Source organism: Pseudophryne corroboree, chromosome 12 (assembly GCF_028390025.1).
Source record: "Pseudophryne corroboree isolate aPseCor3 chromosome 12, aPseCor3.hap2, whole genome shotgun sequence".
Classification (NCBI taxonomy): Eukaryota; Metazoa; Chordata; class Amphibia; order Anura; family Myobatrachidae; genus Pseudophryne; species Pseudophryne corroboree.
Window position 1 is genome coordinate 60,463,316 of NC_086455.1, and position 13,776 is coordinate 60,477,091.

A 13,776-nucleotide genomic window follows, 5' to 3' on the forward strand; every position below is an offset into this window, starting at 1 on the left:
TGGGATGGGCGCCCAGCATCCACTACGGACTACGAGAAATAGATTTACCGGTGAGTAAAATCTTATTTTCTCTAACGTCCTAGTGGATGCTGGGAACTCCGAAAGGACCATGGGGATTATACCAAAGCTCCCAAACGGGCGGGAGAGTGCGGATGACTCTGCAGCACCGAATGAGAGAACTCAAGGTCCTCCTCAGCCAGGGTATCAAATTTATAGAATTTTGCAAACGTGTTTGCCCCTGACCAAGTAGCAGCTCGGCAAAGTTGTAAAGCAGAGACCCCTCGGGCAGCCGCCCAAGATGAGCCCACCTTCCTTGTAGAATGGGCTTTAACTGATTTAGGATGCGGCAGTCCAGCCGCAGAATGCGCCAGCTGAATTGTGCTACAAATCCAGCGAGCAATAGTCTGCTTAGAAGCAGGAGCACCCAGTTTGTTGGGTGCATACAGGATAAATAGCGAGTCAGTTTTCCTGACTCCAGCCGTCCTGGAAACATAAATTTTCAAGGCCCTGACTACGTCCAGCAACTTGGAATCCTCCAAGTCGCTAGTAGCCGCAGGCACTACAATAGGTTGGTTCAAGTGAAAAGCTGATACCACCTTAGGGAGAAACTGGGGACGAGTCCTCAATTCTGCCCTATCCATATGGAAAATCAGATAAGGGCTTTTAAATGACAAAGCCGCCAATTCTGATACACGCCTGGCCGAAGCCAAGGCCAATAACAAGACCACTTTCCAAGTGAGATATTTTAGATCCACGGTCTTTAGTGGCTCAAACCAATGTGATTTTAGGAAATTCAACACCACGTTGAGATCCCAGGGTGCCACTGGAGGCACAAAAGGGGGCTGAATATGCAGCACTCCTTTTACAAATGTCTGAACTTCAGGTAGTGAAGCTAGTTCTTTTTGGAAGAAAATCGACAGAGCCGAAATCTGGACCTTAATGGAACCCAATTTTAGGTCCGTAGTCACTCCTGCCTGTAGGAAGTGCAGAAATCGACCCAGCTGAAATTCCTCTGTTGGGGCCTTATTGGCCTCACACCAAGCAACATATTTCCGCCATATGCGGTGATAATGCTTTACAGTTACATCTTTCCTGGCTTTGATCAGCGTAGGAATGACATCCTCCGGAATGCCCTTTTCCTTTAGGATCCGGTGTTCAACCGCCATGCCGTCAAACGCAGCCGCTGTAAGTCTTGGAACAGACAGGGCCCCTGCTGCAGCAGGTCCTGTCTGAGCGGCAGAGGCCATGGGTCCTCTGAGATCATCTCTTGAAGTTCCGGGTACCACGCTCTTCTTGGCCAATCCGGAACCACGAGTATTGTCCTTACTCCTCGTTTTCTTATTATTCTCAGTACCTTTGGTATGAGAGGCAGAGGAGGGAACACATAAACCGACTGGTACACCCACGGTGTCACTAGAGCGTCTACCGCTATCGCCTGAGGGTCCCTTGACCTGGCGCAATATCTCTCTAGTTTTTTGTTTAGGCGGGATGCCATCATGTCCACCTGTGGTTTTTCCCACTGGTTTACAATCATTTGAAAGACTTCTGGATGAAGTCCCCACTCTCCCGGGTGGAGGTCGTGCCTGCTGAGGAAGTCTGCTTCCCAGTTGTCCACTCCCGGAATGAACACTGCTGACAGTGCTAGCACATGATTTTCCGCCCATCGGAGAATCCTTGTGGCTTCTGCCATTGCCGTCCTGCTTCTTGTGCCGCCCTGTCGGTTTACATGGGCGACCGCCGTGATGTTGTCTGACTGGATCAGTACCGGCTGGTGTAGAAGCAGGGGTTTTGCCTGACTTAGGGCATTGTAAATGGCCCTCAGTTCTAGAATATTTATGTGTAGGGAAGTCTCCTGACTCGACCATAGTCCTTGGAAGTTTCTTCCCTGTGTGACTGCCCCCCAGCCTCGAAGGCTGGCATCCGTGGTCACCAGGACCCAGTCCTGTATGCCGAATCTGCGGCCCTCTAGAAGATGAGCACTCTGCAGCCACCACAGCAGAGACACCCTGGTTCTTGGAGACAGGGTTATTAGCCGATGCATCTGAAGATGCGATCCGGACCATTGGTCCAACAGGTCCCACTGAAAGATTCTGGCATGGAACCTGCCGAAAGGAATTGCTTCGTAAGAAGCCACCATCTTTCCCAGGACTCGCGTGCAGTGATGCACCGACACCTGTTTTGGTTTCAGGAGGTTTCTGACTAGAGACGACAGCTCCATGGCTTTTTCCTCTGGGAGAAACACTTTTTTCTGGACTGTGTCCAGAATCATTCCCAGGAACAGTAGACGTGTCGTCGGAACCAGCTGTGACTTTGGAATATTTAGAATCCAACCGTGCTGGTGTAGCACCTCCTGAGACAGTGCTACTCCTACCAACAACTGCTCCTTGGATCTCGCCTTTATTAGGAGATCGTCCAAGTATGGGATAATTAAAACTCCCTTTTTTCGAAGGAGTATCATCATTTCCGCCATTACCTTGGTAAACACCCTCGGTGCCGTGGACAGACCAAACGGCAGCGTCTGGAATTGGTTATGGCAATTCTGTACCGCAAATCTGAGGTACTCCTGGTGAGGATGGTAAATGGGGACATGCAGGTAAGCATCCTTGATGTCCAGGGATACCATGTAATCCCCCTCGTCTAGACTTGCAATAACCGCCCTGAGCGATTCCATCTTGAACTTGAATTTTTTTATGTATGTGTTCAAGGATTTCAAATTTAAAATGGGTCTCACCGAACCGTCCGGTTTCGGTACCACAAACAGTGTGGAATAGTAACCCCGTCCTTGTTGAAGTAGGGGCACCTTGACTATCACGCGCTGGGAATACAGCTTGTGAATTGCCTCTAGCACAGCCTCCCTGTCCGAGGGAGTTGCTGGCAAGGCTGATTTGAGGAAACGGCGGGGGGGAGACGCCTCGAATTCCAGCTTGTACCCCTGAGATACTACTTGAAAGATCCAGGGATCCACCTGTGAGCGAGCCCACTGATCGCTGAAATTTTGGAGGCGGCCCCCCACCGTACCTGGCTCCGCCTGTGGAGCCCCACCGTCATGCGGCGGACTTGGAAGAAGCGGGGGGAGGACTTTTGCTCCTGGGAACTAGCTGTTTGTTGCAGCCTTTTTCCCCTACCTCTGCCTCTGGACAGAAAGGACCCACCTTTTCCTCGCCTGTTTTTCTGGGTCCGAAAGGACTGTACCTGATAAAACGGCGCTTTTTTAGGCTGTGAGGGAACATGGGGTAAAAATGCTGACTTCCCAGCTGTCGCTGTGGAAACGAGGTCCGAGAGACCATCCCCGAATAACTCCTCACCCTTATAAGGCAAAACTTCCATGTGCCTTTTGGAATCTGCATCCCCTGTCCACTGCCGGGTCCATAAGCCTCTCCTAGCAGAAATGGACAATGCACTTATTTTAGATGCCAGCCGGCAGATCTCCCTCTGTGCATCTCTCATGTATAAGACTGAGTCTTTTATATGCTCTATGGTTAGCAGAATAGTGTCCCTGTCAAGGGTGTCAATATTTTCTGACAGGGAATCTGACAACGCAGCGGCAGCACTGCACATCCATGCTGACGCAATAGCTGGCCTAAGTATAATGCCTGTGTGTGTATATATAGACTTCAGGATCTCCTCCTGTTTTCTATCCGCAGGCTCCTTCAGGGCGGCCGTATCCGGAGACGGAAGTGCCACCTTTTTAGACAAACGTGTGAGCGCTTTATCCACCCTAGGAGGTGTTTCCCAACGTGCCCTATCCTCTGGCGGGAAAGGGAACGCCATTAGTAATTTTTTTGAGATTATCAATCTTTTATCAGGGAAAGCCCACGCTTCTTCACACACTTCATTTAATTCTTCAGATGGGGGAAAAACTACGGGTAGTTTTTTCTCCCCAAACATAATACCCTTTTTTGTGGTACCTGGGTTTAAATCTGAAATGTGTAACACCTCTTTCATTGCCTCAATCATGCAGCGAATGGCCTTAGTGGACATTAGATTAGACTCATCGTCGTCGACACTGGTATCAGTATCCGTGTCGACATCTGGGTCTGCCATCTGAGGTAGCGGGCGTTTTAGAGCCCCTGATGGCCTTTGAGACACCTGGGCAGGCACAAGCTGTCCCGCATTTGGCATGTCGTCAAATTTTTTGTGTAAGGAGTCGACACTTGCACGTAATTCCTTCCATAAAACCATCCACTCAGGTGTCTGCCCCGCAGGGGGTGACATCACTTCTACAGGCATCTGCTCCGCCTCCACATAATTTTCCTCCTCAAACATGTCGACACAGCCGTACCGACACACCGCACACACACCGGGAATGCTCTAAACAGAGGACAGGACCCCACAGAAGCCCTTTGGGGAGACAGAGAGAGAGTATGCCAGCACACACCAGAGCGCTATATACTGCAGGGACTAACTGAATTATGTCCCCTATAGCTGCTATAATATTTACTGCGCCTAAATTTAGTGCCCCCCCTCTCTTTTTTACCCTTTTTCTGTAGTGTAGACTGCAGGGGAGAGCCAGGGAGCTTCCTTCCAGCGGAACTGTGAGGGAAAAATGGCGCCAGTGTGCTGAGGGGGATAGCTCCGCCCCTTTTTCGCGGACTATTCTCCCGCTTTTTTAAGGATTCTGGCAGGGGTAATTATCACATATATAGCCTCTGGGGCTATATATTGTGATTGTTTTGCCAGCCAAGGTGTTTTTATTGCTGCTCAGGGCGCCCCCCCCCCCCCCAGCGCCCTGCACCCTCAGTGACCGGAGTGTGAAGTGTGTATGAGAAGCAATGGCGCACAGCTGCAGTGCTGTGCGCTACCTTGGAGAAGACAGAAGTCTTCATGCCGCCGATTTTCCGGACTTCTTCTTGCTTCTGGCTCTGTAAGGGGGACGGCGGCGCGGCTCCGGGACCGAACACCAAGGCCAGTTCCATGCGGTCGGTCCCTCTGGAGCTACTGGACAGTAGCCTAAGAAGCCCAAGCTAGCTGCAAGCAGGTAGGTTCGCTTCTTCACCCCTTAGTCCCTCGTTGCAGTGAGCCTGTTGCCAGCAGGTCTCAGTGTAAAATAAAAAACCTAAAATATACTTTCTTCTAAGAGCTCAGGAGAGCCCCTAGTGTGCATCCAGCTCGGCCGGGCACAAAAATCTAACTGAGGCTTGGAGGAGGGTCATAGTGGGAGGAGCCAGTGCACACCAGGTAGTCTAAAAGCTTTCTTTTAGTTGTGCCCAGACTCCTGCGGAGCCGCTATTCCCCATGGTCTTTTCGGAGTTTCCAGCATCCACTAGGACGTTAGAGAAATTAGAATTTTTTCCACGGCACCCCTAGGCCAAAAATTTCTTATTGAGAAATTTAGAAAGAAATATTACATTAAGTAGATCGCGTTTATAGGTCATCTTTAGGGTCAGTTGTGTGGTGAGGGACAAGATTTGCTTCTGTTTGGCCACATATTTTATGACTGGCAGCCACCAGCACTGTTTTAAATTTAAGATACTCCCGCACCAGAATAATAAGTGATCAGTATTCTCTGGGAAATATTAATTGCGTAATATTTTATGTTGATAAGCAAATATTTCAACATAAAACGTATGTAGATGGTGCTGCTTGTTGATTCATTTATACATAAAGAAACTTCAAGAAAAAAAGAAAAAAAAAAGAGAATCAACTTGATACCAGCAGCACTTTTTCCCTTCCACAAGAAAATGAATTCTTTATTCTCTCAAATATAATTTTTTACATATTTTATTGATATTCTATACCAGGGGCGGCCAGACTTTTGGAGTCGGCGATCTACTTTGAAAGCTAAACAGCTTTTGTGATCTACCTAGGAGGAATAATAGCGGGCGCCGCAGGTGCGTGTGCAAAAAAGGGGGCGTGGCATAACAAAAAGTGGGCGTGGTATAACAAAAAAAGGGACGTAGCCTTGCTGCACAGAGTGTAATGACTGTCTCGCACGAAATAACACATTGGCCCCCACAGGTAAAAACCTCAAACACATATGCCCCCACAGTGCCACATATGCCCCACAATGCCAGATATGCCCCCACAGTGCCAGATACAGATATGCCCCCACAGTGCCATGTGCCCACACTGCTAGATATGCCCCCACAGTGCCAGATTACAGATATGCCCCCACAGTGCCATGTGACCGCAGTGCCAGATATGCCCCCACAGTGCCAGATTACAGATATACCCCCACAGTGCCATGTGGCCGCAGTTCCAGATATGCCCCCAGTGCCAGATATGCCCCCACAGTGCCAGATTACAGATATACCCCCACAGTTCCATGTGGCCGCAGTTCCAGATATGCCCCCAGTGCCAGATATGCCCCCAGTGCCAGATATGCCCCCACAGTGCCAGATTACAGATATGCCCCCACAGTGCCATGTGCCCGCAGTGCCAGATATGCCCCCACAGTGCCAGATTACAGATATGCCCCCACAGTGCCATGTGCCCGCAGTGCCAGATATGCACCCAGTGCCAGATATGACCCCACAGTGCCAGATATGCCCCACATTGCCACATATGCCCGCAGTGCCAGATATGCCCCACATTGCCAGATATGCCCCCATAGTGCTCACCGTGCTGTGTGGAGAGCGCAGTGCGCGCTTCTCTTGCCTGCCGTCCTGGCCCTCAGTCTGGTCTCCGGCGGTGACGGCAGCGTGTATGGCTCAAATCAGGCGCCGGTTCGCGAGCTCTGATTGGCTAACGAACCAGCGCCTGATTTGAGCTATACACTCCGCCGTCACTGCCGGAGACCAGACTGAGGGGCAGGACGGCAGGCAGGAGAGGCGCGGCTTCGGGTGGATCAAAGCGGATCGCGATCGACTGGTCGCATGTCCGCGATCGACCAGTCGATCGCGATCGACTGTTTGGCCACCCCTGTTCTACACTATCACAAAGAAGTTCCAATACCCATAAGTGATGTATATAAATTTATTGTTATCACATATAGTGTATTATATGTCCCCCTATTTCATAGGGGTCATGTAAAGTGAAATCTAAAATAAAATAAATAGAGAGAGAATAAAGTGTAGAAAATTAAACAAATTATGTGAATAAGTGTGATTTATAAAATGCTTATGCGCGGTCTTTGTTCCATATATTAGTTAGGTACCTGCGATATTTCAATTTTACTTTGATTCTTAAATGATCACTGAGCTGTTTCTGCCAGTATACTTGTCGAGGGTTACACAATATTTACAAGTTCTCTATCAACTGGTCACAAGTAACATATTTGTTGCTTAATTGTAGCAAAATGCAGATGTCTCCATTCACACCACAATATGGAATATATTTCTGCCTACAGTTGCCAGATAGCGAGATTCCTTTAATTATATTTATCCAGGAATTATATGAACATATATGTTTCAATTCCTTACACACTTATATGTAAAGCAGAATCGCTGATTGCATGTTGCTTGCTCTCCATTACTATTCAAATATTGCTATATCTGTAGCCTTTTATATGTAGCTAAATACACCTATACGGGCCACACATATATGGGATAAGAGGAGGAGAATCCCCATTTGTCATGCTCTAACTCCTACATCACTGTGAAGTCTTATCAATAGAAGCTTATACTATCAGAGCGAAATTCAGTGAAGGGGGGTACTCACAGAGCGATATTCTAAGCAATCTGACTAGATTGCTTAGAATTTAAGCATTATCGCTCCGTGTGTACCCCCTACAGCGATAGCGATGCGCAGCCCCGCGCATCGCTTTCGCTGGTGCTAGATTGGCCAATCTAGCGGGTCGCTCACTTCACCGGCTGGGTGAAATGAGCGCCCCCCCCCCCCGCGCACGCTCAGCACACATCTCTCCCACATCGGCCCGTCTATATGGGCCTTGAGAGCAAGCAACATGCAATCAGCGATTCTGCTTTACATATAATATAAGTGTGTAAGGAATTGAAACATATATGTTGATATAATTCCTGGATAAATATAACTAAAGGAATCTTGCTATCTGGCAACTGTAGGCAGAAATATATTCCATATTGTGGTGTGAATGGAGACATCTGCATTTTGCTACAATTAGCAACAAATATGTTACTTGTGACCAGTTGATAGAGAACTTGTAAATATTGTGTAACCCTCGACAAGTATTACTGGCAGAAACAGCTCAGTGATCATTTAAGAATCAAAGTAAAATTGAAATATCGCAGGTACCTAACTAATATATGGAACAAAGACCGCGCATAAGCATTTTATAAATCACACTTATTCACATAATTTGTTTAATTTTCTACACTTTATTCTCTCTCTATTTATTTTATTTTAGATTTCACTTTACATGACCCCTATGAAATAGGGGGACATATAATACACTACATGTGATAACAATAAATTTATATACATCACATATGGGTATTGGAACTTCTTTGTGATAGTGTAGAATATCAATAAAATATGTAAAAAAAAAATTATATTTAAGAGAATAAAGAATTCATTTTCTTGTGGAAGGGAAAGACTGCTGCTGGAATCAAGTTGATTCTCTTGTTTTCTTCTAGAAGTTTCTATAGCCACCAGCACTGGTTTTGCCTATTATATTGACCATGACTAATTTGAATTGGTCCTGGATCACCAACCCAGGGCACCCCTGCAAGTGTCCCGAAGCACCCCAGGGAGCCACGCCACACAGTTTGGGAACCTCTGCATTAAGCTAATAATTATGGAAAACAAAATATCATATACTGTATATTCAAATATTCTTAACTGTTTTAGACATGGGCACTCTAAAGACTTTTCATTGGGTGTGAACTTGCTCCTCCCTCTATGCCCCTCCTCCAGACCCCAGTTGTAGGAACTGTGCCCAGGGAGACTGACATTTCGAGGAAAGGAATTACTTAACTAGTGGTGAGATATCTACCAACTCACACCCTCAACCATGCCGCACACATGGCTAGTGTTCATTCTAGCACCCTGCACCTTTCAAAACATGTGCAGTTCCTCTTTCCTGCCTGGGGTGTCGCTCTCTGCTCTGGTGCTTCTCAGAACACTCTGCTCTGTATCTCAGTACTAAAATGCAGGCCAAAATGTGCTGAGAAGCACCAGAGCAGAGAGTGACACCCCAGGCAGGAAAGAGGAACTGCATATGTTTTGAAAGGTGCAGGGTGCTAGAATGAACACTACACATGGCATTCAACATAACACATGCCAACAGGCATGAACCAATTGCAGCAACATGCTGAACTAAAATAACACAACTCGTGTAACTGTAATAACTAAACTGCAGGTAAAATACGCACTGGGACGGGCGCCCAGCATCCTCTACGGACTAGGAGAAAAGGATTTACCGGTAGGTATCAAAATCCTATTTTCTCATACGTCCTAGAGGATGCTGGGGACGACATCAAGACCATGGGGTCTATACCAAAGCTCCAGTACGGGCGGGAGAGTGCGGATGACCCTGCAGCACCGATTGACCAAACTTCAGGTCCTCATCGGCCAATGTGTCAAACTTGTAGAACTTAGCAAATGTGTTTGACCCTGACCAAGTAGCTGCTCGGCAAAGTTGTACTGCCGAGACCCCCCGGGCAGCCGCCCAGGATGAGCTCACCTTCCTAGTGGAGTGGGCCTTTACCGACGTCGGTAACGGCAATCCAGCTGTAGTATGAGCTTGCTGAATCATATTTCTAATCCAACGTGTAATAGTCTGCTTGGAAGCAGGACAGCCAATCTTGTTGTGAGCATACAGGACAAACAGAGCCTCTGTTTTCCGTATACGAGCCGTTCTAGCGACATAGATTTTCAAAGCTCTAACCACATCTAGAGATTTTGAATCAGTGAATGTGTCAGTAACTACCGGCACTACAATAGATTGGTTTATGTGGAAAGATGTCAACATTTTCTTCCGAAGGTGGTTTTGAGTCCTCAACTCTGCCCTATCTTCATGGAAGATCAGGTAAGGGCTCTTGTGAGACAAGGCCCCCAATTCAGACACCCGCCTTGCGGATGCCAAAGCCAAAAAAGCATCACCACTTTCCAAGTGAGAAACTTCAACTCTATCTTTTGTAGAGGCTCAAAACAATCCGATTGAAGGAACTGCAATATCACGTTAAGGTCCCATGGTGCCACTGGAGGCACGAATGGAGGCTGGATGTGCAGAACCCCTTTCACAAAGGTCTGAACCTCTGGAAGAGAGGCCAATTGTTTCTGGAAGAACACTGACAAGGCCGAAATCTGGACCTTGACTGATGCCAATCGGAGGCCCGCCTCCACACCATCCTGCAGAAAATGGAGAAAACGTCCCAACTCAAACTCTTCCATAGGAGCCTTCTTGGATTCACACCAAGATACATATTTTCTCCAAATACGGTGGTAATGTTTCGACGTTACTCCCTTTCTGGCCTGAATAAGGGTGGGGATGACCTCCTCTGGAATACCCTTCCTGGCTAGGATAAGGCGCTCAACAGCCATGCCGTCAAACGTAGCCGCGGTAAGTCTTGGTACACACACGGCCCCTGCTGCAGCAGGTCCTCTAGAGGAGGAAGAGGCCGAGGCTCTCCTATGAGTAACTGCTGAAGATCTGGGTACCAAGCCCTCCTTGGCCAGTCTGGGGCAATCAAGATTGCTCGAACCCTTTTTTTTCTTATGATCCTGATTACTTTTGGCATCAGCGGAAGTGGAGGGAAGACAAACACTGACGGAAACACCCACTGGGTCACCAGTGCATCCACTGCTACTGCTTGAGGGTCCCTCGACCTGGATCAGTATCTCTGAAGCTTCTTGTTGAGACGAGGCGCCATCATGTCTATTTGAGGAACTCCCCAAAGACTTGTCACCTCTGCGAAGACTTCTTGGTGGAGGCCACACTCTCCTGGATGGAGATCGTGTCTGCTGAGGAAGTCTGCTTCCCAGTTGTCTACTCCCAAAATGAATATTGCCGACAGAGCTTGTAGATGTTTTTCTGCCCAGCTGAGGATTTTTGTCGCCTCTGACATTGCCGCTCTGCTTTTCGTTCCGCCCTGCCTGTTTATGTATGCGACTGCTGTTACATTGTCCGCCTGGATCTGCACGGGACGGTCTTGAAAAAGATGTACCGCTTGTTGAAGGCCGTTGTAAATGGCTCTTAGCTCCAGAACGTTTATGTGAAGGCAGGCTTCCTGTTGTGACCAACGTCCCTGGAAGTTTTCTCCCTGAGAGACTGCTCCCCAGCCTCGGAGACTTGCATCCGTGGTTACCAGGAGCCAGTCCTGAATCCCGACCCTGCGTCCCTCTAGCAGGTGAGAACTGTGCAACCACCACAGGAGCTAAATCCTGGTTTTTGACGACAGGATTATCTTTCTGTGCATGTGTAGGTGTGACCCCAACCACTTGTCCAACAGGTCCCACTGGAATACTCTGGCATGGAACCTGCCAAACTGTATGGCCTCGTAGGCCGCCACCATCTTCCCCAACAACCGAATGCACTGATGGATCGACACACTTGATGGTTTCAATATCTGTTTAACCATTTTCTGGATTTCCAGAGCCTTTTCCAGCGGAAGAAATACTCTCTGAACTTCTGTGTCCAGAATCATCCAGAGGAAAGACAACCTGGTCGTTGGTTCCAACTGTGACTTTGGGTAATTTATGATCCACCCGTGTTGTTGAAGTATTGACAGAGAGAGTGATATGTTTTGTAACAACTGCTCCCTGGATCTCGCCTTTATCAGGAGGTCGTCCAGATAAGGAATTATATTGACTCCTTTCTGACGAAGGAGAACCATCATCTCCGCCATCACCTTGGTGAATACCCTCGGTGCCATGGAGAGACCGAAAGGTAACGTCTGGAATTGGTAATGGCAATCCTGAACCGCGAATCTCAGATAAACCTGGTGAGGAGGATAAATGGGAACATGCAGGTACGCATCCTTTATGTCCACCGACACCAAGTAGTCCCCCTCCTCCAGACTGGAAATCACTGCCCGAAGTGATTCCATCTTGAACTTGAACCTTTTTAGGTAACCATTCAGATCCTTTAGACTTAGGATCGGTCTGACCGAGCCGTCCGGCTTCGGAACCACAAAGAGGCTTGAATGAAAACCCCTCCCTTGTTGTGACAACGGTACCAGGACTATGACCTGGTCTTGACAATTTTTGGATTGCCGCGGTTACTGCTTCTCTTTCTGAAGGAGAAACTGGCAAGGTCGATTTGAAAAATCGGCATGGGGGAACGTCTTGAAACTCCAGCTTGTACCCCTGGGATACTATTTGCAACACCCAGGGATCCAGGCCAGACAGAATCCAATCCTGGCTGAAGAGTCTGAGACGTGCCCCCACCCGAGCGGCCTCCCGCAAGGGAGCTCCAGCGTCATGCTGGGGATTTGGCAGAAGTAGGGGTAGACTTCTGCTCTTGGGAACCTGGAGCCGCTGTGGGCTTCTTTCCCCTCCCCCTACCTGCAAAGAAGGGGGAACCTCTCGTCTTTTTGTATTTATTGGGCCGAAAGGACTGCATTTGCGGGTGATAGGTCTTTTTTGCCGGTGCAGGCGCAGAGGGCAAAAATGTCGACTTACCTGCGGTAGCCGCCGAGACTAACGCATCCAGGCCATCGCCAAATAAGGCCTCACCTTTATATGGGAGAGCCTCCATGTTTCTTTTGGAATCTGCATCCGCGTTCCACTGGCGAATCCACAGCGCCCGCCTAGCCGATACTGCCATGGTAGCGGCCTGTGAACTCAAGAGTCCAATATCCTTCATTGCTTCCAGCATGTAGGCGGCAGCGTCCTTGATATTCCCTAACTTAAGGAGTATCTCATCTTTATCAATCGTGTCAATTACTGATGACATGCTTTCTGACCATTTTTCAATAGCGCGACTCACCCATGCGCAGGCAATAGTGGGCCTAATCAGTGTACCATTGGTAACATAAATGGATTTCAATGTCGTTTCCATTTTGCGGTCTACCGGCTCTGTAATAGAAGCCGTGCCAGGAGCAGGGAGAATTACCTTCTTTGTCAACCTGGAAAGTGCACAGTCTAACACAGGGGGTGACTCCCACTTTTTTCTGTCCTCAGCCGGGAAAGGGTAAGCTATGTGAATCCGAAATCTTTTATCAGGATTCACCATCCCTTCAAACACAGCATTTAGTTTGTGTGAAGTGGGGAACGTGACTTTGGACTTCTTTTCCTTACATAAATACGCCTTCTCCTGAGGTACAGGAGTGATTTCTGTAACCTCCAACACGTCCCTTATAGCCACATCATATATTGTATATTTTTTGCCAATTTATGATCTCTCTCCCTGGATTCACTATCGTCGACACAAGAGTCAGAATCCGTGTCGGTATCAGTGTTTACATTTGCAAATGGTCTCTTATGTGACCCAGAGGGGCCGCCCGCATAAGGAATAACAGCATCCTGAAAAATCACATCTTCCACAGATTTTCTCCAGCATGCAGCCTTAGATTCAGACTTATCTCATCTACGGTTAATCAGTTGCACACTGTCACGGATCTCTTTCACCCATGCAGGCTCTTGGTGTGCCGGTAGCGCCACCACATTACAACTCTGTGTCCCTAAAATGGCTTCCTCCGGGGAGGAACTCCCTGCCTCAGACATGCCTCACACGTGTACAGCACACCAACAGAAACACTGGGACTTATTTTGGAGACAGACCCACAGTAAAATCTGTCAGAGGGACACAGTATAGGGGCAGCCAGTTCGCAATCCCAGCGCCAGTATTTCCTGTGAACACAGTATTTCCACAGCCTAACAGCGCTTTTTAAATAGTAATATACACTATCAAATGCCCCACAATCGCTTTGTGCCCCCCGTTAATAGCACCCTGTTCTCTGCAGCCTGAGGAAAGAG

The 13,776-nt window shown here is 48.1% G+C and overlaps 1 protein-coding gene across 1 annotated transcript in view; it reads right to left on the bottom strand.

Moving 5' to 3' along the window:
* POLE2 (DNA polymerase epsilon 2, accessory subunit) overlaps positions 1–13,776 on the bottom strand; it is a 156,252-nt gene that overhangs the window by 138,453 nt on the left and 4,023 nt on the right. The window lies entirely within an intron of this gene.